Raw genomic sequence first — 26,708 nt, 5'->3', positions numbered from 1 at the left:
TGACTCACGAGACTGTCCTGGGGAGGAAGGGACACCACAGGTATAGAGAAGGGAAAGGAGCAGAACCCACATCAGGCACCCCAGGCACAGGGGACCCACATTGGGAAGACAAATCCTCAAAACATTTGGCTCTGAAAACCAGAGGGACTTAACTTCATGAGTTCTTACAGTCAGTGGGGCTTAACACCTGAAACTTTAAAAGTCGGCAGGCTGGCTCTGGGAGAGCCAGGGGGTGAGAGGAAATGGAGTTTGCATCCTTAAAAAGCACAACCAATAGCCCGCAGAGATATAGTATAGAAGCAGCAGTTTGAAAAAACCCCTGGGACATACTGGGGGGAAACTTTTTTTTTAATGTTCACTTATTTTTTAAGAGAAAGAGAGATAGAATGCCAGTGGGAGGGAGGGGAAGGGGTGCAGAGAGAGAGAGGGAGACACAGAATCAGAAGCAGGTTGCAGGCTCTGAGCTGTCAGCGCAGAGCCCAACATGGGGCTTGAACTCATGGACCACGAGATCATGACCTGAGCTGAAGTCGGATGCTTAACTGACTGAGCCACCCAGGCGCCCCTGGGGGGAAACTTTGCACTAATCTCAGAGCATGTGCTGGTGGGGCAGGGATCTTTGGGAGACTTCTCCAAGAACAAAAGAGTTGGCAGGTGCCATTCCCTCCCCCACCCCCTCATTCTCCTGTGGACTTGACCCCTCCAATATGCCCTGGGTCAGAACGCATCCAAAGTGGTACCACAAGCTTGGCAGTGTGCAAACAGCCTCAACAGGGGCCAGGAGCACTCCAGAGTGACTCCTACACTGGGATTGGGGGGAAGATAACCACACACACCAGCCCTACTACAGCCCCAGCCATGGGCTGGGGGCAGACATCTGGTTTGACTGCAGATCCTGGACACATACAAAAGCTTTTCAGGGGACAACACAGGGAGAGCACCTGCAATTTGGTGCTAGTGAATCCTAGACATATGCCTGGTCTGACTCAACTCAAGCCCAGTGTGGTCGCAGACTGGCCCACTAACAACACAGGGACCAAATCCTGCCTATGGCAGGCAAGGAGAGTCACTGACGACAGCTGAAGGCAAATGAGGCTCAGCCACAAGAGCAGAAGACACGCAACACACAGAGGAGACACCCCTGAAGTTCCAGGCTCTGATGAACAGGGGACACTGCACTGCAGGGCACTACAGGACTTCTTCATGAGGCCACTACTTTCAAGAGCAGGAGACACAGCTGACTTTTCTAACATACAGAAACAGACACAGGGAATTAGACAAAATGAGGAGATAGAGGACTATGCTCCAAATGTAAAAGCAGGACAAAAATCACAGCAAAAGAGCTAAACAAAATGGAGGTCAGTAGTATGCCTGAGAGAACATTTAAGGTAATGATCATAAAGGGGCACTTAGGTGGCTCAGTCGGTTAAGCGTTTGCCTCTCGATTTTGGCTCAGGTCATGATCTTGCAGTTTGTGAGTTCGAGCCCCACATCAGGCTCTGTGCTAGCAGGGTGGAGCCTGCTTGAGATTCTTTCTCTCCCTCTCTCTCTGTCCTTCCCCCACTCATTCTCTCTCAAAATAAATAAATAAACAAGAAAAAATTATAAAATAATGATTATAAAGATACTCGCTGGGCTTGAGAAAAGAGTGGAGGAACTCAGCGAGACCCTCAACAAAGAGACAGAAAACACGAAAAAGAACCAATCAGAGATGAAGAACTCAATAACTGCAATTAAAAATAGACTAGATGGAAGAAATAGTAGACTAGAGGAAGCGGGAGGATCAGTGGCCAGAAGGACAGAGTAATGCAAAGCAATCAAGCCGAACAAGAGATAAAAAAGAATAACGAATGAGAATAGATGAAGGGAACTTAGCGACACCATCAAGCATAATAACATTCCCATTACAGGGATCCCAGAAGGAGAAGAGAGGGAAAAGGGGACATGCATTGGAAGCAAATGCATTGGAAGAAATAATAGCTGAAAACTGCCTGAATCTGGGGAAGGAAACAAACATCCAGATCCAGGAGGCAGAGAGAGCACCCCCCCAAATCAACCCAAGGAGGTCCACACCAAGACTCATTAGTAATTAAAATGGCAAAAAGCAGTGATCAAGAGATAATTTTATTTATATTATCTATTTAACAGGAAGTTAAATTTTCTGCAAGAGTAAAATGATATAGCTTTATATTTGGGGCCAAAGAACATTGTAAAAGATCTATATATTTCACCCCATCCACCTGCCTACCTCCCTTTTGGCAACCATCAGTTTGTTCTCTATAGTTAAGAGTCTGTTTCTTATTTCTTTTTTCCTTTTGCTTGTTTTTTTTCAATTCCACATATGAGTGAAATCATATGGTATTTGTCTTTCTCTCTGACTTATTTCATTCAGCACTGTACCCTCTAGCTCTATCCATGTTGTTGTAAATGGAAAAACTTCATTCTTTTTATGGTTGAATTATATGTATGTGTGTGTGTATATATTGATCTATCAATAACTCAACGGATAAAGAACATGTGTATATGTATATATATACACACATATATATGTATATATATAGACACACACACACACATACATATACACATGTTCTTTATTCATTGATTTATCAATAGACACTTGGGCTACTTCCATATCAGGGCTATAAATAACACTGCTATACATATAGGGGTGCATGCATCCCTTTGAATCAGTATTTTTGTACCCTTTGGGTAAATACTCAGTAGTGCAATTGTGGGATCTTAGGGTAGTTCTATTTGAACTTTCTGAGGAACCTCTGTACTGTTTTCCACCATGGCTGCACCAGTTTGCATTCCCAACATCAATGCAAGAGTGTGATAAAGAGAATTTTAAACACAGCAAGAGAACAGAGTCACACACAAGGGAAACCACAAGTTTCCAAAACCTTTGAGAAGAGCAAAAGCTCTTTTTTAGAGGCAAGTTTATAACAATACAGGTCTACCTCAAGAAGCAAGAAAAGTCTTAAATAAGCAACATCACTTGACACCAAAAAAAGCTATAAAAAGAAGGAGAGCAACAACAGCAAAAACCCCAAGCCAGTAGAAGGAAGGCAATAATAAAGATTAGAGCAGAAATAAAATGAAACTGAAAGCAACAGAACAATGAAACCAGAAGTTGGTTCCTTGAAGAGATCAATGAAAGTGATAAACCTTTAGCCAGACTCAATAAAAAAAATAAAGGGGGAGGAGGGTGGAATGCTCAAATAAAATCAGAAATGAATAAGGAGAAATAACAAGTGACACCACAGAAATACAAAGATTATTACAGAATACTATGAAAAATTATATGGCAACAAATTGGATGACCTAGAAGAAATGGAAAAATTCTTAGAAACATATTACCTCCCACAAGTGAAGCAGGAAGAAACAGAAAATTTGAACAGACTGATTACCGGCAATAAAACTTAAGGAGTAATCCAGGGGTGCCTGGGTGGCTCAGTCGGTTGAGTGTCCAACGTCGGTTCAGGGCATGATCTTGCAGTTCATGAGTTCGAGCCCCGCATCAGGCTCTGTGCTGCCAGCTCAGAGCCTGGAGCCTACTTCAGATTCTGTGTCTCCCTCTCTCTCTACCCCTCTCCCACTCACACTCTATCTCTCTCTCAGAAATGAATAAATGTTATAAAAAAAAATTAAGTAGTAATCCAAAACCTCCCAACAAACAAAAGTCCAGGACCAAAAGGCTTCCCAGGGGAATTCTACCAGACATTTAAAGAAGAGTTAATACCTATTCTTCTCAAACTGTTCCAAAATAGAAGAGAAATGAAGACCTCCAAATTCATTCTATAAGGCAAGCATTACCCTGGTACCAAAACCAGATAAAGACACCACAAAAAGAGAGAACTAGCCAATATCCCTCGTGAACATGGATGCAAAAATCCTCAACAAAATACTAGCAAATCAATTCCAACCATGCATTAAAAAAATAATTCACCACAGTCAAGTGGGATTTATTCTTGTGTTGCAAGGGTGGTTCAATATTCACAAATCAATCAATCTGACACATCACATCCACAAGAGAAAGGATAAAACCATTTGATCATTTTAATAGATGTGGAATAAGCAGTTGACAAAGTACAATACCCATTCATGATGAAACCTTTAACAAAATAGGTTTAAAGGGAACATACCTCAACATAAGAAAGGCCATATATGACAAACCCACAACTAACATCATACTCAATGGTGAAAAACTGAGAGCTCTTCTCCTAAGATCAAGAGCAAGACCAGATGTCTATTCTCACCATTTTCATTCAACATAGACTGGAAGCCCTACCCACAGCAATTGGAGAAGAAATAAAAGGCATCCAAACTCGTAAGGCAGAAGTAAAACTTTCACTGTTTGCAGATGTCACCATACTATAGATAGAAAACCCTAAAGACTCCACCAAACGATTAGAACTGATAAATGAATTCAATAAAGTTACGGGATACAAAAATCAATATACAGAAACCTGTTGCATTTTCTATGCACTGATAACGATGAGCAGAGAGATAAATTAAGAAAACAATCTCGGGGCGCCTGGGTGGCTCAGTCGGTTGAGCGTCCGACTTCGGCTCAGGTCATGATCTCACAGTTCGTGGGTTCGAGTCCCGCATCGGGCTCTGTGCTGACAGCTCAGAGGCTGGAGCCTGTTTCAGATTCTGTGTCTCCCTTTCTCTCTGCCCTTCCCCTGTTCGCGTTCTGTCTCTGTCTCAAGAATAAATAAACATTAGAAAAATTAAAAAAAAAATTAAAAAGAAAAAAAGAAAACAATCTCACTTACAATTGCACTAAAAATAATAAAATACCTTGGGATAAACTTAACTAAGGAGATGAAGGGCCTGTACTCTGAAATCCATAGAACACTGACTGAAGAAAATGACGATGACACAACAAATGGAAAACTATCCCACGCTCATAGATTATAAGAACAAATACTGTTAAGATGTCCGCACTACCCAGAGTAATCTACAGACTTAATGGAATTTCTATCAAAATACCAATAGTATTTTTCACAGAACTAGAACAAATAATTCTAAACTTCGTATAGGAAGTATAGAACCAGAGGAAGACCCCAAAGAGTCAAAGCAATCCTGAAAAAAGAAGAACAAGGCTGGAGGTATCACAATCCCAGATTTCTAGATATACTACAAAGCTACAGTAATCAAAAAAATATGGTCCTGGAACGGAAACAGACATATAATTTAGATCAGTGAAACAGAACAGAGAGTCCAGAAATAAACTTATATGGTCAGTTAATCTGTGACAAAGAAAAAATATGCAATAGGAAAAAGACAGTCTCCTTAACAAATTGTGCTGGGAAAATAGAATAGGTCCATGCAAAAGAATGAAAAGTAGACCACTTTCTTACACCATAAGGAAAAATAAACTCAAAATGGATTAAAGACCTAACGGGAGACTTGAAACCATAGAAATCATAGAAGAGAGCACAGGCAGTAATTTCTCTGACATCAGCCACAGCAATATTTTTCTAAATATGTCTTCTAAAGCAAGCAAAACAAAGGCAAAAATAAACTACTGGAATACACCAAAATATAAAGCTTCTGCACTGCAAAGAAAACAATAAACAAAACAAAAAGACAGCCTACTGAATGGGAGAAGATATTTGCAAATGATATCTTTGATAAGGGGTTAGTATCCAAAATATACAAGAAACTTCTACAACTCTACGCCAAAAAAAAGAAAGAAAGAAAGAATCCAGCTGAAAAATGGGTGGAAGACATGCACAGACATTTTACAAAGATAACATACAGATTACCAACAGACACATAAAAAGATGCTCAACATCAGTCATCATTAGGAAAATGCAAATCAAAACCACGATGAGATATCACCTCACACCCATCAGAATGGCTAAAATCAAAAGCACAAGAAACAACACATATTGGTGAGGATATGCAGAAAAAGGAACCCATACGCACCGTTGGTGATAATACAGACTGGTGCAGTCACTGTGAACAGTACGGAGGTTCCTCGAAGAAAGTAAAAATGGAATTATCGTTTGGATGTAAATTAAAAAAAATATGGAATTATCGTAAGATCCAGTAATTCTGCTACTGGGTATTTACCCAAAGAATACAAAGGCACTAACTCAAAAAGATATATGCACCCCTATGTTTATTGCAGCATTATTGATAACAGCCAAATTATGGAAGCAACCCAAGAGTCCATGAACAAATGAGTGGATAAAGAAGATGTGGTAGGTGGAATACAATGGAATATTACTCAGCCATAAAAAAGAATGAAATCTTGCTATCTGCAACAACATGGATGGATCTAGAGGGTGTGATGCTAAGTAAGGTGGTCGGGGAAAGATAAACACCATATTTCACTCACATGTGGAGTTTAAGGAAGAAAAACAATCCAAGACAAAACAGAGATAAACCAAAACACAAGCTCTGTTTAACCAACAGGTGTTAACTAACACCTTGATGGTTACCAGATGGGAGGTGGGTAGAACTATGTGTGGAAGAGGTGATGGGAATTAAGGACACTTTGCTCTTATTTGCTCTCTCCCCCAGCCATGTGAGGGCACAGCAAGAAGGTTGCTGTCTCCAAGCCAGGAAGAGCACCTTTGCCAGAACTCGACCATGCTAGCACCAGATCTCTGACTTTAGGCTCCGGAACTGTGAGAAAATAAATTTCTATAGTTTAGCCACCCAGTCTATGCTATTTTGTTATGACTGCTTGAGTTGGCTAAGACACTGAGTAAAGGAAAAAAAAAAATAGCCTCAGAGAATGCCCTTCTTTTTTTTTTTTAATTGTTTTCATATTTATTTATTTTTGAGAGAGAGAGAGAGCGAGCGACCGAGCAGGGAAGGGGCAGAGAGAGAGGGAGACACAGAATCTGAAGCAGGCTCCAGGCTCTGAGCTGTCAGCACAGAGCTCGACATGGGGCTTGAACCCACGAGCGGTGAGATCATGGCCTGAGCTGAAGTTGGACACTTAACCAACTGAGCCACCCAGGCACCCAAAGAATGTCCTTCTATAAGCCTTACAGAATGACTTGGTGTAAGAAATCATGGCTTGAACTCATCTAACGTAAAGTACAATAGAAGCTTCACATGATCAGGTTTCATTTAAATAAACAGTTTAACAAATGTCAATCTATCGGTCTATGCAGGTATATGATCAAGTATATATATGCATAGGAAAAATTTTGGAAAGGGACACATCAAATTGTTAACCGCAATTATCTCTGAGGGGGAAAGGAGAATGACAGGGGCAGGGAGATTGGAAAGAGAGAGATTAATTCTGGATGCGGCTAATGTCTTAGAAATCACTAACAATATATTAATTATGTAATTAAAATATTACAACTATAAGGGAAATATTGTTAATGAAACGGCTATCAAGAAAGTTGTACAATTTCCTCAAGTCTTAACCAAAACACCAATCACAGTTTTGGATAGGTTGGTTTCTTCCTATTCATTTGAAATAAAAGATGAGATGAATAGGTATTATGATATAAAATGATTAAAAAATATAACCTTATGTGAAATTTTTGACTAAGTATATGACAGGTCTAAGTTTTCATCAAATATATATTTTAATATTTTGTAGTGATACAAAAAGATTAGTGATTACAGTAATCAGCCCAAAGCTATGTTTTCAAAAGGTCAACAAAATTAACAACACTTTAGCTAGACTAACTCAGAAAAAAAAAGAGAACTCAAAATCAAATCATAAGTGAAAGAGGAGACATCACAACTCCTACCACAGAAATACAAGGATCATGAGAGACTACCCTGAACAATTATACACTAACAAACTGGATAACCTAGAAGAAATGGATGCATTCCTAGACATACAACCTACGAAGACTAAGACACACAGAAATGGATAGCTTAACAAACTAACATGAGTAAGCAGACTGAATCAGTAATCAAAACCCCTCCATCACAGAAAAGTCTAGGACCAGATGGTATCACTGATGAATTCTACCAAGCATTTAAAGAAAAATGAATGCCAAGCCCTCTCAAAATTTTCCAAAAAATGACAACAGGGCACTCACAAACTCATTTTTACAAGGCCAGTTTTATCCTGATACCAAAGCCAGATAAAGAAACTACAAAAGAAGGGGTGCCTGGGTGGCTCAGTCAGTTAAGCATCCAACTTTGGCTCAGGTAATCTCATGGTTTGTGAGTTCGAGCCTCGCGTCGGGCTCTGTGCTGACAGCTCAGAGCCTGGAACCTGCTTCCGATTCTGTCTGTCTTTCTGTCTGTCTCTCTCTCCCCTCCCCACTCAGGCTCTGTCTCTCTCTCAAAACTAAACAAACATTAAAAATATTTTCGAAAAAGAAACTACAAAAGAAGATTACAGACCAATATCCCTGTAGAATATAGATGTGAAATTCTCAAAACAAAATATTAGCAAACTGAATTCCACAGCACAGTAAAAGAATCATACATGATCAAGTGGGATTTATCTCCAGGTTGCAAGGATGGTTCAATACACACAAATCGATAAATGTGACACACAACATTGACAGAAGTTAAGACAAAAATCGTATCTCAACAGGTACAGAGAAAGCCTCTGACAAAATACAACGTCCTTTTATGATAAAAATGCTCACGGTATTGGGTATAGAAGAAGCACATCTCACCACAATAAAGGCCATTTATGACAAGTCCACAGCCAACATTAAACTCAATGGTGAAAGGTTGAAAGCCTTTCCTCTAAAATCAGGAGCAAGACAAGGGCGTCTACTCTCACCACTCTTGTTGTATATAGTACTGGATCCTAGCCAAAGCAATCAGGCAAGGAAAATAAATAAAAGGCATCCACATTGGAAAGGAAGAAGTCTTTGCCTACAGATGATATGATTTTATATGGAGAAAATCCTAAAGACCCCACCAAAAAACTGCTAGAGCTAATCAACAAGTTTAGTAAAGTTGCAGGATATAAAATCAACAGTTGCATTTCTACACACTGACAACAAAACATCTGAAAAAGAAAATAATCCTATTCCCAATAGCATAAATTATAATAAAATACTTAGGAATAAATTTAACCAATAAATATCTGTACACTGAAATCTATGAGATTTTGATGAACTGAAGAAGTGGCGAATAAATAGACACTCCAAGTTCATGGATCAGAGGAATTAATACCGGGGCACCTGGGTGGCTCAGTAGGTTAAGCATCCGACTTCAGCTCAGGTCCCGATCTCATGGCTCATGAGTTCGAGCCCCACGTCAGGCTCTGTGTTAACAGCTCAGAACCTGGAGCCTGCATCAGATTCTATGTCTCCCTCTCTGTCTGCTCCTCACCTGCTCATGTTCTGTCTCTGTCTCTCAAAAATAAATAAATGTTAAAAAAAAAAAAAGAAGAATTAATACCATTAAAATGTCAATAGTCTCCAAAGTCATCTATAGATTCAATGCAATCTCAGTCAAAATTCCTATGGCATTTTTCACAGAAATAGGAAAAAAATAATCTTAAAATTTGTATGGAACCACAAAGATCCCAAATAGCCAAATTAATCCTGAGAAAGAATACCAAAGCTGGAGGCATCAGACATCTTGAACTATATACTACAAGCTATACTACAAGGCCATAGTAACCAAAACAGTATGATAGAAGCATAAAAACAGACGCACAGCCAAATGGAACAGAGTCAAAAGCATAAAAATAAACCCTCACATATACAATCAACCAACATTTGACAGGGGAGCCAAGAATACTCAATAGAGAAAGGACAGTCTCTTCAATAAATGGTGCTGTAAAAACTGGATAACTACATGCAGAAGAATGAAATGGGACCTCTCTCTTACACTCACAAAAATTAACTCAAAATGGGCTAAAAACTTAAGTTTTATGTTTTATGGCTAAAACAAAATGGCCATAAAACTCCTAAAAGAAAACACACGCAGAAAAGCTCCTTGGCCTTGGCAACATTTTTTTGGATGACACCAAAAGCACAAGCAACAAAAGCAAAAATAAGTAAGTGGGACCACATCAGACTACAAAGCTTCTGCAAAACAGAAGAAATAATAACAAAATGAAAAGGGAACCTACAGAAAGGGAGAAAATATTTGCAAATCATGGATCTGGTAAAGGGTTAAGAGCCAAAAATACATCGAGAACTCGCACAACTCAGAAAAACATCACCATCATCAACAACGACAAAACACCCGATTAAAAAATGGGGAGAGGAACTGGACATTTTTTTCAGAGACACAAACATGGCCAAAATGCACCCCAAAACACCACTAATCATCAGAGAAATGCAAAACCATAATGAGGTATCGCTGTCCCCGTTAGAGCCGCTCTCCTCAAAAAGAGTTAACAAGTGTTAGCGAGGACGCGGACAAAGGAAACCCTCATGCGCTGTTGGTGGGAATGTAAACTGACACAGCCACTACAGAAAGCAGTACAGAGATCCCTCAAAAAATTACAAACAGAACTACCATATGAGGCCGCAGTCTCACTTCTGGGTAGGTATCCACAGATACCTCTGCCTTCATGCTCACTGCAGCATTATTCACAAGAGCCAACATATGGAAACAATCGAAGTGTCCTGGCAACAGAAGAGTGGATACCGATGACACGGCTATATATATTCAACGGAATATTATTCAGCTTCTATTAAATACACTAAGCTACCAGAATTCAGCTATCTTCAAAAGATCAGTAACACCCGCAGCTGTCTACTCTAACATTTCTCTACAGGTTTTTCAGAAATGTCTGGAGAAGAAGGGTACAAGAGGGCCTTTGAAATCTTTAGTCAGTCTACTCTGCTTTGTCCACTAACACACACCACAGGAAAAGACGTCTCGCTGAAGAATGACCTACTCCCACAGTAGAAGGACTTTCCTTCCATCGGAGCAAAGAAAACCAATAGGACGTCTGAAGGTTTGCAGCAGTCTGTCCTCAGAGTACTGCGTCGGATTACAATTTAGTTAACAGTAAAAATAGGACTCTTTTTCCTCCAGGAGATTGTAATGATACAGAAGTCAAAGCCCCAAAGCAAATCTAGTGACAGCCTCATTATTTTCATCGTTGTAAGTGTTGTTACTGTTATTACCAACATTTCAATACAGTGCAAATAGAGAGCTCAGAGGAAGGCAAGTCCATTATATCAGAGGACTGCACGAAGGGAGTCGAGACGCACGTACTGTGCATTTGGACCTTGATCCTTGGCATCGACCTGAATGTTGCCAAAGGATTTACAACTTGTTTGGTATAAAATCTGAAGAATTTCAAAAAATCAAAATAATTGTTATTAAATTCTTTGGCTGACTGGGCCACAGTCCAATCACCTCCACTCACTTCGCTAAGCCTCCTCTCCTTCCAGATGTCTATGTGCAGGTGTCCCCTTTGCTCTAGGCACATCCAAGTACCTGCAGTTCCCCCAATGCCCCATTCTCGATCTGTGCCATTGAAGGTATTCCTCCTTCTGCCTGGAGGACTCCTGATAGTTTTTTGGTTTTCCCTGACCACTCTCCTCCCAAACTGGTCAAGATCCTCTGTGCCCGGCACACACGAGGCACTCAATAAGTGTCTGTGGAATTCACGTAGTAAGAAATGAATGAGTCTGTCAAAATCATACCAGGAACAGGGTTAGCAGACATCAGGGGTCTACTTTTGACCTCTTCTTTCTTTCACAACACTCTTCTTTGACAAGTTTAGAGAGTTCTCAGAATTATGAATATATGAATATACAACGGCGAGGAAAGAGTGTTGGGGAGTAGGAAGAGAGAATGGAAACACTGAAAGATCTGATAAAGTATCATTGTATTATCGAGCAGAGGGATATTCAGGCAGAAGTAATTCCAGAATTGTAAAGAGAACCAGGATCCAGTGGAAACCAGCTAGCTAGACTCTAAAATAAAGTATTTTTGTTTCAGATTTTTAAAATTTATTTTGAGAGAGAGAGAGAGAGAGAGAGAGAGAGAGAGAGAGAGAGAGAGATCACAAGCAGGGGAAGGGCAGAGAGAGAGAGAGAGAGAGAGAATGAATCGCAAGCAGGCTCCACACTGTCAGTGCAGAGTCCAACATGGGGCTCGAACTCACACTGTGAGATCATGACCTGAGCGGAAACCAAGGGTCGGATGCTCAACCGACTGAGCCACCCAGGTGTCCCTGATCTAGATTTTTAAGCGATGGAGATCAGTGTTTAAAAGTTACAAATTTCAATGATGTATTTTAATGGTTTTCCAGAATGCTGCCAGGGGAATATGTATGCAGTCACCTGCTATGTCTATCCACTGTGGGTGGTGCTTCCGGCTCACCTCCTGGCTTCAGAATCCTCTGCAAACCGCTGGGGCAGTCCACTTGGCACAAGAGCCTGAGCGGCATCTTGGGAGGAAACGCATCCTACGGAGGGTCACTGGTCAGATACTGACAAGGCTGTCTTGGTAACGAAGCTTTGCACAAGAGGGGTGATGTTAAGGGTTGTCACTTGGGACTCTTCATGGTTCAGTCCCCTGTGGGTCCCAGGGAGAAAGAATGTACTCATGAAAAAAGAGGATGTGCTTAAATCTACCTAAGACATCGGGGTTGTAGGAGAGGAGTGCTCTGCAACCTCCCCAACACAGAGCAGAAAGCAACAGACAGGCATTCCCAACTTTTCCACAGACTACTGTGTGGAATCTGGGCCCTGCGAGGCTCCTCTGCACCGGCAGTGGGGCCCAGCGGAGTCTGGAAACCCGACGTAAGCACCAGCCATCTCTGGCAAGCAGTGACGCTGGCCATCAGCACCCTGCAGATGTAGCGGTGGATGTCTGGTAGCTGTGGTGGCACCGGCCCTCCCCAACAAAGGGGGATCTGCTCGAGAGGAGTATCCCCCCAGATGTCCTGAAACAACTGGCCAGAATTATCCACGAACGTGAACTACTGGAACTCTTGAAAGAACTGCCCAGGTATGGCTGTATGTCAAAGGTAGACGATACCGCAGGGAATGTGTGAGGAGCTGGGGAAGGAATTGGCAAGACGTAAAAACTAGTACAAAGTACCGCGAGCGAGGGTTCACGTGTGGATCTCTGGAGCACAGAATGGTCCCTGGTTAGCAAAGATAGGAGACAAGTATATCCAAATTGGTAAGTCTCAAAAATAGATTTGCAACACCTTAAAAATGATTTGTGAATTAATTCACTGGTCCCATAGATATCCGCCAAGTTTAAGGAAACTGACATTTTACTCAACAAACATGTATTCGTAATGGTGAATATAATAATATTAGTTTATTTCCAGTTACTTTGCAAATTATGGCCTTCTCTCCAAGAGCGTGGAAATAAAATCCAAAAACCCATTGCTTTCATAACATTCTGGGCTCATTAAAAGACACTGAATAACTTGCCAGTTTTGAGTGACTAAATGAAATCTGCACAAGAAAACAAAGAGTGTCAATTTCATAATTAGAAAATAGAGTCTTTCAGTGATTCGATACTGAATATGTAAGGAACAGAAAAGGCCAGTAACAATGCCATTAAGGTTGCGATTCAAGATACTTGTAATGATTATTACAACTTCTACTTCCACAGGAAGTAGTGAGTGAATATAAAACTCCTTGGAGATTTAATCCAAAGCCAGACAGTTGTATCCAGGACACCCTGGAACTGGACCAGTTTCTGAATTTGGGGACATGGGGAAGAATAAAGCTCTTTCACAATTAACAACAGAATGAAAGGAGATTCTGTTCGTATGTGCCCTGGTTATCAAGTACGGACCAGAGGGGAAGCAGGTTGGTTATTCTGCATGTGTAAGTGGTATCCTTTTGAATGTGAGAACAGAGGAAAGCTTTTAATGATTTCTTGGAAAAAAATGAGCCAGATTTTATTTCTAGTTGTTTAAGCAATAATCATACCTACCTATATCTGTATGTTCTATTTTCTCCCTATATATTTTCTATAATATATTTCTATAATATATTGATTTCGGCTCAGGTCATGGTCTCTTGGTCATGAGTTCAAGCCCCGCATAGGTCTCTGTGTTGAGCATGGAGCCTGCTCGGGATTCTCTCTCTCTGCCCCTCTCCCCCACTCACACATGCTCTTTCTCTCTCTCTCAAAAAAAAACCCAACAAATAAATATTGTCTCTATTATAATAAGATTATATAATAAAAATTATAATAGAGAAAACACAATATTTTATTTTTATTTTTTAAAGTTTATTTTTATTTATTTTGAGACGGAGACAGAGAGCAAGCAGGGGGAGGAGCAGAGAGAGGAGAGACAGAATCCCAGGCATGCTCCGTGCTGTCAGTGTAGAGCCCGATGCGGGACTCGATCTCATCAACGGTGAGATCATGACCTGAGCCGAAATCAAGAGTCAGACACTTAACCAACTGAGCCACTCAAGCATCCCTAATTTTTCTTTTTAAATATAGCTTTTTAGAGCTGTATCATTCTAGAAATGTTAACTGCTATAGTGTTTTCCCTCCCAACCTCTAAAAGGCAAGGATAAAGCCAGTAACATTAAGAAACAATGATTCTGGGCAAAGGAAGCAGTGGAGGAGAAACATTCCTGGGTTTTCTTCAAGAAGATTCTGGATGCAGACTTGTTTTTGGGAAGATACGGCGGAAGCAGCAACTGCAACAGTTACAAGAGCCTGGCTTCCATTTCTGCCACCTGACAAATGCTTCTACCTGTCTCTCAAATAGTAGCCCAAATTAGCCTCTGGAGAAGTAAAGACTTAAGGAAGTTTCCTAGGCTTACTGCATGAAAATAAATGTGTGTTGCATTTGAACATATTAGGAAAGTTAAAGAAGATGTCAGGCTACGAGGTTTTTGTTTTTTAAAGGAGAGAAGTCTGGCCAACTCATCTACATAGCTTTAAAACAGCCCTAGGACTGAAAATGGAAGTGACTCCCACATAGGCTTGAAGGTCAGATAATGCTGTGCTGGGCTACACAGAGGGCCGGGCAGCATGTGGCAGGAAACGCTTTGTGATTCTCCTTGGCTGTCACAGGAGGAACAGGCCAACTCCCACATGAATCCCAGACTCAGGGACGAAGCGTTATATTGCAGATCTCTGGGACAGCCACCAGGAACCTGATTCTTAAGTAGACAGCCTCCTTTGTTTCACTAGACAAACTAGGAATTGTGGGAAAATGGGAGCTGTTTATTAGTATCTTCTTCATGCCCATTGTCTCATTAATATAGGACTCTTAAGTCCAAGAGACTTAGAAGGTAGCAGCTGGTGACAATCAGAAGGAAAAAACCTTACACTGCTTCCTTACAACTGCAAGGAAAACCTTGTAATACTGATTTGCCACTTTTTCTAGCTTTTCCCTCTGAAGGACTGGAGTGAGTTGTTGGATTTTCACCTAACTGTTCTTTCTAGCTTACTACTCCTTCAGTGTCTAGAATTCTCTAACATAGGAGTCACCTGAATAGGAGTCCCTTGAATGTATTCACAAAGAGGGCTATTTAACTCCATGACAACAATGGTCACTTTGGCTTGCATCTTTGAGAATAAAACACATTCGTGTCAAACCTGTAAGGACAAGCTTGCATGCACTTAGCAGGATGTCAGAATGTAGGATAAACTCAATGTTATATATATATATATATATATATATACACACACACACACACACATACATATAAGTATGTATATGTACAAATGTATATGTATGTATATATATACATATGTTAATTAAAAACCCTATTTATCAAAAATGAGCTTTCCCAATTCCATGGGATCTCTTAAAGAGAATGCCCATACATTTAGCCACTTAGAAAACATAATTGCTTCATTACAATGTCAGTAACTGTCATAATGAAGCAGAATGTGAATTAAGAATGTGAATTAAGAAACCCAGGTTCTTGTCTTAACTCTGGCACCAACAAGTTCTGTCATCTTGAACCTCATTTACATAATACAGGGGAAAAAAACACCCTCCCTTCTTAAGATGACTGAATTAGCTGCTGTTAAGTGCCATTTGCTCAGAAACAAAGATCTTATGACAAGTATTCGTGAAACACTGATATGCCTTAAGATGTCCTACTGTACTTTAGAATCAGTAAAATAAATACACCTTTATCCATGTGTAATTCTAACATGATCAGTGGATTAATGAAATGAAATTTTTATCTTTAGCCACACTCTTAACTCATACAAAATCGCCTCTAGCTTTGGACAACATATCAAAATTGAAGAAATAACAGGATTTACTGCCAGTTTATAAACTGTAGCCTGGTTTCTTCATATGAATTTTAACAAAGCTATATGGAGTATTAATACTATATCTAACAGAGTAACTATCCCTCTAAAGAGGAACTGTCTTTCCTTACATGGAGATGTAATATCTTTAGGTAGAACAACATTAAAAAATATTTGGAATTTTTCATACGATTACATCTCCATTTCACAAACTTAACATTTCTGTGTTTTGTGAAAAATAACTTTTAAAGTATTAGAGTAAAAATTAACATATTGGGGTTCCTTTCCCATCACAAAGCACTACAAAGTCATAAATATTAGCCCTGCATAGTCCAGAATTTTTGTTATGAATAGCCACATAGAAAGGAGAAACACAGATTGATGTTTTCAACCTCAGATGAATCAAGGGGCAGTGTACTGGCTCTCATAATATCAGAGAATCACAGACCCCTAACTCAACTTTCCACCCAAAGCTGGAAATAACTGCTTTCTACAATAATTCCAATAGAAATTCACCCGTCGTACTGGAAAAACTCCAGAGAAAGACTTCTCACTAATTTGCAAGGTAGCACATTCAGTTTTTAAAATGTTTTTTGTTTTTGGGAAACTCTTATTTTGAGCTAAAAAATCTTTCTGTATTCAAGTGTTACCCATCAATCCTGCTTCTTTCCTCTGAAAGAACATCATACACAGCTAGTATTCTTTTTCATCTGAGAGCCCTTCAGACATTGATGACAGGCATTTCACACCATGCTTCAGCTTTCCTGGCTAACCAGCCTCTGTAAACCCACCTGATCCCACCCTCCCTTCCTCCCCTCCCTCCTCCCTACTGTGTCCTCTGACCTTCCCTTCCTCCTTCCAGCCACAAGCATCAGTTGAATGTGTTAGGTAGTAGACATATGTCCATATATAGCACAAGAGCTCTAGACCCTTACACTCTTTGGCATTCCTTTCTGGATTTATTCTAGTTGGTCAATGTCTTAAAAAAGTGAGCCCTCAGAAGTGAACATTTCCAGAATGTGACAGAACTATTACCTCTTACTCTGAAAGCCATATTTCTATGGAAATAACCATTTCCTTTTGCTTGTAACTAGATAAAAACTTCCCCTCTGATACCATTCCTCCAAATGGACCTAATTTGGACTGTTTTTGAGGGGTGGGGAGAATCTACAGACACTTGGATTTCTCTTCTCTTCCATCCACCAAATGAGGGCTGCGAGTTTCTTTATAGCAATGTATAAATTGCTTTGGTTGCTTTGAGGATTTGGTTTTGCTTTAGATTTGGATGTAGTATTTTAACTCCATGATAGATTAAAACAGGTCCGTGTCGTGGCTGCCCTGATAAGCTACTACTTGACTTAACTATTTACTGACTCCTCAGTCTGGCCACTTTCTGTTTTTCTTTTTTTTTTGTTTTTGTTTTTTAACATGAAATTTATTGTCAAACTGGTTTCCATACAACACCCAGCGCTCATCCCAACAGGTGCCCTCCTCAATACCCATCACCCACCTTCCTCTCCCTCCCACCCCCCATCCACCCTCAGTTTGTTCTCAGTTTTTAAGAGTCTCTTATGCTTTGTCTGGCCACTTTTTGTAAAGAGATTTTATCGTCAGTGAGAAGCAGGTATAGACAAATGGGCTGATTGTCAGAGGACTTCAGTCCAAAGTATCTCCCTCAGAAGACTAAACTGCCTCCAAGTTATAATAATGGTCATAGGCTTTTTCTCTTCCTTTCTTTTCTTATTAATTGGTTTATGAAAAAAAGGATTAAATTCTCCCTCATGAGTTATCAGTTTCTATGAAGCTTGCTTTTTTAGGGTATTTTTTTCTTAAAACAATACATCTAGGAGTTCCTAATTTCAGAAACAGCCTGCAATTTCTTCATTACAGGCTGATTGATTTCTTCATTACAGAAACTACTGGTGACAATAATAAGTGAAAATTGTTAGAAAGTGCTTAGTGGGTACCAACTGTTGTATTTACTGGGCATATTAATATTACATCCTACTATCTCACTTAATTCTCTCAACTACTCTGCAAGATAGGCATTTTATCTCCCTTGACAGATGAGTAAAGTGGGGTTTAAAGAGGTAAAGCAAGGTGCCTAACTTCAGAGAGGTAGTAAATCATGATCCACCACTGTTTACAGGAATGCTCTGCCTTCCTGCCACTCACTCACACGGGTGTCTGGGGCTGGTGGGGGGGGGTGTCACTTAAAGCTATGGTTTGAAGAGGTAGCCTGGAACCCAGTGTGGTCCATTGCAAAGAATGAGACTTCACAAGGGTTCTAGTCTTGATTCTGACACTCAGTGGCATTGTCTCCGAGCAGTATCTTTGCTCTCTATAAAATGAGAAGAGTAACCCTAGTTTCAGAGGATTGCAAAGACATCTACGATAGGCTGGACACTAAGAAGAAGCTAAACAGACAATCATTCATTCAGTGTCCTGCATTTTCAAATCCCAATTCAGGGGCATACCTTATTATCTCCCACTGCCATCATACTTGGATAACCTAAAGGGAGTGACTACACACACACACACACACACACACACACACACACACACACACACACACGAAATATCCTTTCTTTAATTCATGCTTGTCTCAACAGTGAAAGAGTTCTGTAACTTGAAAAAGTGCTCTCCAAGCGTGTGCTATTATGATGATCACCACCTGGGATGCTGCCAGAAGTTCCTCTGAAGGTGCTCAAAAATGGAAAGTGTAATTATTCTATTTTATTTGAAAATGAACTGATAGGGAGTCAAGCCATGCAAGACACTAGAAGTCCCCCAGATAGGAAAGAATTTTATGTTGGAGGGCATCAGGGACTTTGACCAGAAACTCAGAGACTTCACTGTGTTTGGTCCAAAGCAGTCCTCCAGCCTTGCTGGGACCAGTCCTCGATGCAACAACTTCCCACCAGCCAGGCTGGCCTATTCGCGGCCCTCAACGTGTCTGATGGCTCTTCCACTTTTCCCACCCACCTCATCTTAGTCTCTTCTGACACTGTCTCCTCCTAGATCGGGCAAAAAGCCCTATATTGTCCACTTATTTCGTTTTTACCCATACACTTAAGTTTATAATCGATTTTCACTACTTCTAAACTGACAGGGGAAACGTGGGAAGAAAAAAGTAGGGAAACAAACATCCATTCTCTTTCCTCGTTATTTCCAATACAGTCTACAAATCCAATTTGTATGGATTTAGATTATTATCCACTCTACATAAGGTTTTAGTAACTGAAATAATGACAATCCAGTGGGAAAGGCAGAGAGCAGAAGATATGTTTTCTTATAGGGTAAATTTTTAAGGATTAAGGCATTAGATTTAGCACCATTAAGAAGCTCAAGGCATAGGCAATTTGATGTAGGCAGCTGGGCAAACAGCTAAGGTTTAATCTGATTATGTGCAGCTCCCAGGATTTTCTCAAGTTATGATTCAAATCCATGCAACAATTTTCAAACTACATTCCGTTCCGTAACATGAGTGCATCTATAGGTAAGAACTCTTCAGCAGGAAAAACGGTTTTGAAACTAGCAAGGAGCTTGGTTTTTCATTTTCCGCTAATTAACAGACCCCATGCAGCCGGAAAAGGAACTAAATATCAGAGAATGAAATTTTTATTACTCTTTCATTCTCTCCAGAAAAATTCCTGAATGTTAAACTAAAATCCACTGTCACAGGAATATGAAGATTTTAAAAATGTACGTAAATGTAATCTAGTTTAACAATAACAACAACAAAATCTCTATTCCAGGCGCAGAGAAAAAAAAAGTTAGGATTGTAAAGATGAATCTGATTAAGTTTCTGTGGGTAACAGCCCCAGTTTTGAGTATTCACTATCAGCTAGCTTAGCTTGCATATTATGAGGAACTTTGTATGTAGGTTATCTCATGTGACCCAATCTCCACCATGTGTCATTAGACACATTTTATAGATGACGTAATTGGAGTAGAGAATTGAACCCACGAGTGTTCAATTCACAAAAATTTGAAGTTTTTCAAATGTTGACAACGTGAAAACAAGGGAATACTGACATATTAGTTCGACCCCTTTATGACCTCCTTATCCAGGCTCTCCCAGCCCAGGTATTATGGAAATCAGGTTAATCTTCCTAAATGACACTTTCATCATTTGACTCTCCACTCCAAAAACTTCATTTACAAAATCTAGAAGGAACTTCTTAGATTCAAGACTCCTCAAAAATCTGACTTGACCCATCTCATAATTCTGTTGGTCCACAGCCTTCACGATTCAAAAGACATTTATTGAGCATCTAATGTAAGCTAGGCTCTGCGAGGATATAAGGCCCTGTCTGTAAATTGCTCAGAGTAGAGTATTTCTCAAATATATCTGTTATTGCTCTGTGGATCCTTACCTAGTCATCTCCCCTAAATGGAATGTTCTGCTCGATTCTACATTCACCCTTTTTCTTATATATCAAAATCTAACCTAGTCAAGATCCAGTGTCGATCCCAATCCCTTCATGAAACATATGCTAAATATGTTTGTTAGTTCATTCCTCTGATCCCCTAGAATACCAGATTCCAGATTTACGTGGACTTGATTCCTGGCATGCAGATTCCAAAGCCCCTCGCTCAGAGATTCTAATTCAGTGGGTATGGCTTCATCCAGTATGGGAATGTGCATTTAAACACCTGTCTAAATTCCCAAGTTCTGGCCCCCATCTACCCATGTCACTTCCCAGACAACTGGTTTAATTTTTTCTCCTCTCACTGAATTGACTCATCTGAGTTCTCTGGTGTCACAGACAAAACCTTGGCTTCAGCCTTATCAATCCCGATGATTTTGGCTCCTCAATTACCAACCACCTCCTGGTCCTGATCACATTCTTGGCTCAATAAAGAAGTTAGCCCTGATGTAGGCTGAGACTATTTTTATTCTTTTTTTAACTAGTATGGCTGCTTTGCACTGGTGAGCTTGAAACAGACTTCAGGCAGTTAAATCTCAAAAAAAGTTGCAGCTCATGCCATTTCTTTTTAGGAGTCTGAGTACAGAAAACACCAAGGGGAAGGGGGGAATGCTTATCCTGAAACATTCAAAGAGGTAACAATTCCCTAGCCCATGGAGAAAGGGATGTGAATTGGCCTCTAAGGACAATCTTGACTGGGATGTCCTAGAAGTGGAACCGAGTATTTTCTGACAGCCCAGCACACCCTCCTTAAGCATAACTGCACTCCTGACATTAAAACGGTCACAAAATACGCAATTCCCCAAATCAAGGAAGCTGCTGGCTCCAAGAGAATGAATCTTCCCTGTAACAATTTAAGGAAAGCCCCTGGAATGAGAGCAGAAAAGGTCAAAGTATAGGCTCCTTCTTTGTCCTGCCATGTCTTGGGGAATACTGCACAGACCTCTCATAGGCAAAGAAAATAAGCTGATCAGAACTTTTTCCGGAAAAATGAAAATGACCTAATTTTATTTTTGCATTATGGACAACTTCTGTTATCTTCTTTAAAGGTTTGAGTTAATTTTTAATCTGACTCTAACTAACTCTATCTAACTTCAGTGTAACTTAACAGTCAATAAACCTTGGACCCTACTAAAAGACTCAGGGTCCCCAAGTGGCCTTAAAAGCTGTTAAACTCAAAGATTCTATTAACCAAATTCCGCTCAGCAATATGGAAAAATCAATAACTTAAGTCTTTAAGTATTGCAAGTCAACTCAAATGATAAACTGTCATTATGAAACAAAACTTATGTGCAAAGCTACCACTCGTCTCTCTGATCAATGTCTTAATACTGAAGTCATTCTATTTAAAAACAGCAACCACTTTATTTAGTTGAATATTTATTACTTAATTGTCTACTATGAGTGTCCTATTTATTATACTAAAAGATTACACTTGTAGAGTATGTATATGTACATACGTTGTCCATAATCACTTCCATTTACAAAAACACTTTCCCTTGCTGGCTCCACTTTCCACATATTTGAAATGGATCTTTAGGTTTTACATATTTGTGTATATATGTGTGTATATATGTAAGTACATACCTAGGATCTATGTAATATGTAAATACAAATATTATGTACATAAATACAAACATATATTTACCTATCTATCTATCCATCCATCTATTCTTATAATTAATGGGGAAGAAACTACATGGGGAAGTCATTCTGATTTTCCTATTGTCACCTACGATAATGGTAAAAAGTACTATTGCTTTCATCAGATTTATATGAGAAAAGTACATTTACACTGGCTCATGGATAAATCTATATGGAATACAATAGGTTATATTTTTGGAATCAGAAGGTTTATACCTGGTTTTGCTACCTCTAGTATGTGACTTTGAATAAATCACTTATCTTTTTTTGAAACTCAATTTCCTCACCTATAAAGTAGGTCTACTGATACAGGACTTGCCTCTCTCAAAAGTTGTTTATAAGACTTCAAAAAAGATACATGTTTTTTAATGCAGTTGTACACACATTAACTGATTAATAAATGTAAAACAATATTACCATGTTTATAGCATATTTAAGTGACTAAAGCCAGAAAAGACAACATATATGTAAAAACCAAAATAATTACTCAGTAAATTCACAAATCATAGGTTTGTTTATACTACTATTAGGATATTCATTTTTTTTAAATTTCAGTAAGAATTTAACACTGTTCTAGATTTCATTATGTAAAGATAACAACATAATCTAGCCTCATCGACAAATTATATTATAACAAGCAAATGTAACTATAGAAATGGATACACACTTTAATTTCAATAAGTATTTATAATAAAATTATACATTTCATTACTTAAAAAGGACATAACCTGACCCCTTCCACAAATACAATGATTGTGAAGTATAAATATAGTTGTAGGAATACAGATGCATTATTCACTGAAAGGTTACACAAACATATGTGCATGGATAAAACAGCTACATTACTGAAACATGCCTAAGCTAAAATGTGATAAAACATTGTGAATGCATTAAGAGATACTAGTCTTTAAAAGAACTGTACTGTGGGTATGTTTGCAAAGCAGACTGATGAGAAAAGAGCACTGCACTGGGAACCAGCACAACCGGCCTTCACTTTATCAGCAAACAACTGTTTAGCATTTACTATAGGTCAGGCATTAGCCTAGATGCTTGAGATGCTTTACTGAGCAAGGCAAACAAAAATCTGCCTTCATGAAGCTTGTAAACAAAGCGGGACATGAAGGGACAAAAATCATTTCACATAATAAGTAAACTAGTAAGATGTACAAAGTGCTACATAAATGAGTAGTCATTAGATTGTAAGTACTATGAAAAAATACAGCAGTGTAAGGGGATCAGGCAGGTGTGAATATGGCAGGGCAGGTTTTAGTTTTAAATAGAGTGGTTAGGGTAGGTCTAATTAAGAAGGTTATTAAGCAATAACTGAAATGAAAAATACACTAAAGGGAATCAACAATAGATTAGAGGATGCAGAAGAACAGATCAGCAATCTGGAAGACAGGGTAACGGAAAGAAAGCACCCAAGCTGAACAGCAAAAATCAAAAAGAATAATAAAAGGAGGATAGGTTAAAGGATTTCTTGGACAACACCAAGGAAAGGAACATTTTCATTATATGTGTCCCAGAAGGAAAAGAGAGAAAGTGGCAGAAATCATATTTAAAGCAGTAATAGCTGAACACGTCACTAACCTAGTGAAAGAAACAGACTTCTAGGTTCAAGAAGCACAAAAAGTTTCAAAGAAGATGAACAAAGGAGGCCCACACCATGGTACATAATAACTAAAATGTTAAAGATTACAAAGAAAGAATTTTGAAAGCAGCAAGAAAGGAGAAACTAATTACATATGTTCATGGTAAATCTCAGGAGGCTGTCAGCTGATTTTTCAGCAGAAGCTTTGCAGGCCAGAAGGGAGTGGAATGATATATTTAAGGTGCTTAAAAGGAAAATGCTTGATGCTCTACCCAGCACCAAGATTATCATCCAGAATAGAAGGAACGACAGACAGTTTCCCAAACAAACAAAAGTTAAAGGAGTCATCGCCGCTAAACTGGCCTTACAGGAAATGTTACAGGGACTTCATTAAGTGAAGAAGAAACAGTCATAATTGAGAAAATTAGGAACTTTTCAAAATTAGAAAATTATGAAAAGACAAAATTTCATAAGGAAAGGCAAACACACAGTAAAGAAAATAAACAATCACTTATAGAGCTACTATGCATATAACAGAACAAAAGCAGCAAAGTCAATTATATATTAAAAATTAGTTAAGGGAACTCGTAAAATAGAAAGATGTAAAATATGACAACAAATACGTAAAACGTGATGCAGGAGTAAAAATAGTTTCCTTATAATGTGTGTGAATTTAAGTGACCATCAACTTAATATAGACTGCCATATATTTAAAATGTTATTATGAACCTCATGGAAAGCACAAACCAAAAACCTATAATAAATGCGTTTAAAAAAAGAGAGAAAGAGAACCAAACATAACACTAAAGAAAGTCCTCAAGCACAAGGAAAGAGAGCAGGAAAAAAAAAAAAAAAGAAAGAAAGAAAAGAACAGAGAACTATAAAAGAAAAAAAATCCCAGATAACAATTAACAAATGGGAGGAAGTATATATCTATCAATAATTACTTTATTTTTATTTTTTTTTTAATGTTTACTTATTTTTGAGAGAGAGTGAGAGAGACAGAGTGCGAGCAGGAGAGGAGCAGAGAGAGGGAGACAGAATCTGAAGCAGGCTCTAGGCTCTGAGCCGTCAGCACGGAGCCCAATGCAACGCTCGAACCCCCAGACCTCGAGATCATGACCCGAGCTGAAGTCGGACCCTTCACCGACTGAGCCACCCAAGCGCCCCTATCAATAATTATTTTAAATGTAAATGGTCTAAATGCTCTAATCAAAAGATGTAGGATGGTGGGGGGGGGGGGCTGGGTGGCTCAGTCAGTTATGTGTCCTATTTTGGCTCAGGTCATGATCTCACAGTCCATGAGTTCGAGCCCTGCGTCAGGCTCTGTGCTGACAGCTCAGAGTCTGGAACCTCCTTTGGATTCTGTGTCTCCCTCTCTCTCTGCCTCTCCCCGCTCGCTTGCTCTCTCTCTCTCTCTAGCAAAAATAAACATTAAAAAAAAAAAGATGTGGGATGATTGAAAAAAAAATGATTCATATATGCTGCCCACTTCAGATCTAAAGACACATACAGATTGAAAGTGAAGGGATAGGAAAAGATATTTCATGCAAAGGAAGGAAAAAAAAGCCAAACTAGCAATACTTATATTAGACAAAACAGACTTTAAAACAGAGATGGTAACAAACAAAGACTGGCATTACATAATGATAAAGGGATCAATATAACAAGAGGGGTGGCAGAAGAGGGGGAAAGAAAAGATCAATGAAACCAAAAATTGGGTCTTTAAAAAGATAAACAAAATTTATAAACCTTTAGCCAAACTCATCAAGAAACAAAGAGAGGACCCAAATAAATAACATCAGAAATGAAAGAGATGTAACAGCCAACACCACAGAAATGCAGAAGATTATGAAAGATTACTATGAAAAATTATACGCCAACAAACTGGACAACCTAGAAGATATGGGTAAATTCTTAGAAATGTACAATCTTCCAAAAGTGAGTCAGGGAGAAATGGAAAATCTGAACAGACCAATTACTAGTAACAAAATTCAATCAATAATCAAAAAACTTCCAGTAAACAAAAGTCTAGGACCAGAGGAATTCACAAGTGAATTCTACCATACATTTAAAGAAGAGTTATCATCAATTCTCAAACTATTCCAAAAACAGAAGAGGAAGGAAGCTTCCAAATACATTCTATGAGGTCAGCATTACTGTGATACCAAAACCACACACTACCAAAAAAAAAAAAAAAAAAAAAAAAAAAAAAAAAAAAAAGAAAAAAGAAAAAAAGAAAGAAAGAAAACTATAGGCCAATATACCTAATGAACATAGATGCAAAAATCCCCAATAAAATATTAGCAAACTAATTCCAACATCACATTAAAAGGATCACCATGATCAAGTGGGATTTATTACAGGGAGCAAGGATGGTCAACGTCTGCAAATCAGTCAACAGGATATACCACATTAACAAAACTAAGGATAATAATCATATGATCACGTTGATAGATGCAAAAAAGCATCTGACAAAATTTAACATCCAGTTGTGATAAAAATGTTCGACAAAGTGTGCTTAGAGGGAATATACCTTAACATCATAAAGGCCATATATGACAAACCAGAGCTAATATCATACTCATTGGTGGAAGAACAGAAAGCTTTTCCTCTAAGATCAGGATTAAGACAAGAATGTCCACTCTCACCACTTTTCTTCAACATAATACTGGAAGTCACAGCCACAGCAATCACACAACGAACCAAAATAAACGGTATCCAAATTGGTAAGGACGAAGGAAAACTAGTTGTAGATGACAGGATACTATCTATAGATAACCCTGAAGACTTCACCACAACACAATTAGAATAAGTGAATTCTGTAAGATTGTAAGACATAAAATTAACATGCAGAAGTCTGTTGCGTTTCTATATCCTAATAACAAAGCAGAAAGAGAAACTGT

General features: G+C 39.0%; 1 protein-coding gene across 1 annotated transcript in view; it reads right to left on the bottom strand.

The window, feature by feature from the left end:
* The window catches only part of ELOVL2 (ELOVL fatty acid elongase 2), a 63,807-nt gene that overhangs the window by 29,819 nt on the left and 7,280 nt on the right, over positions 1-26,708 (bottom strand). The gene's annotated exons all lie outside the window — the stretch shown is intronic.

This window comes from Panthera tigris, chromosome B2 (assembly GCF_018350195.1).
Source record: "Panthera tigris isolate Pti1 chromosome B2, P.tigris_Pti1_mat1.1, whole genome shotgun sequence".
NCBI classification, from domain to species: domain Eukaryota; kingdom Metazoa; phylum Chordata; class Mammalia; order Carnivora; family Felidae; genus Panthera; species Panthera tigris.
Note: the sequence above shows the minus strand (reverse complement) of the source record. Positions and strands in the feature narration are given on the sequence as shown.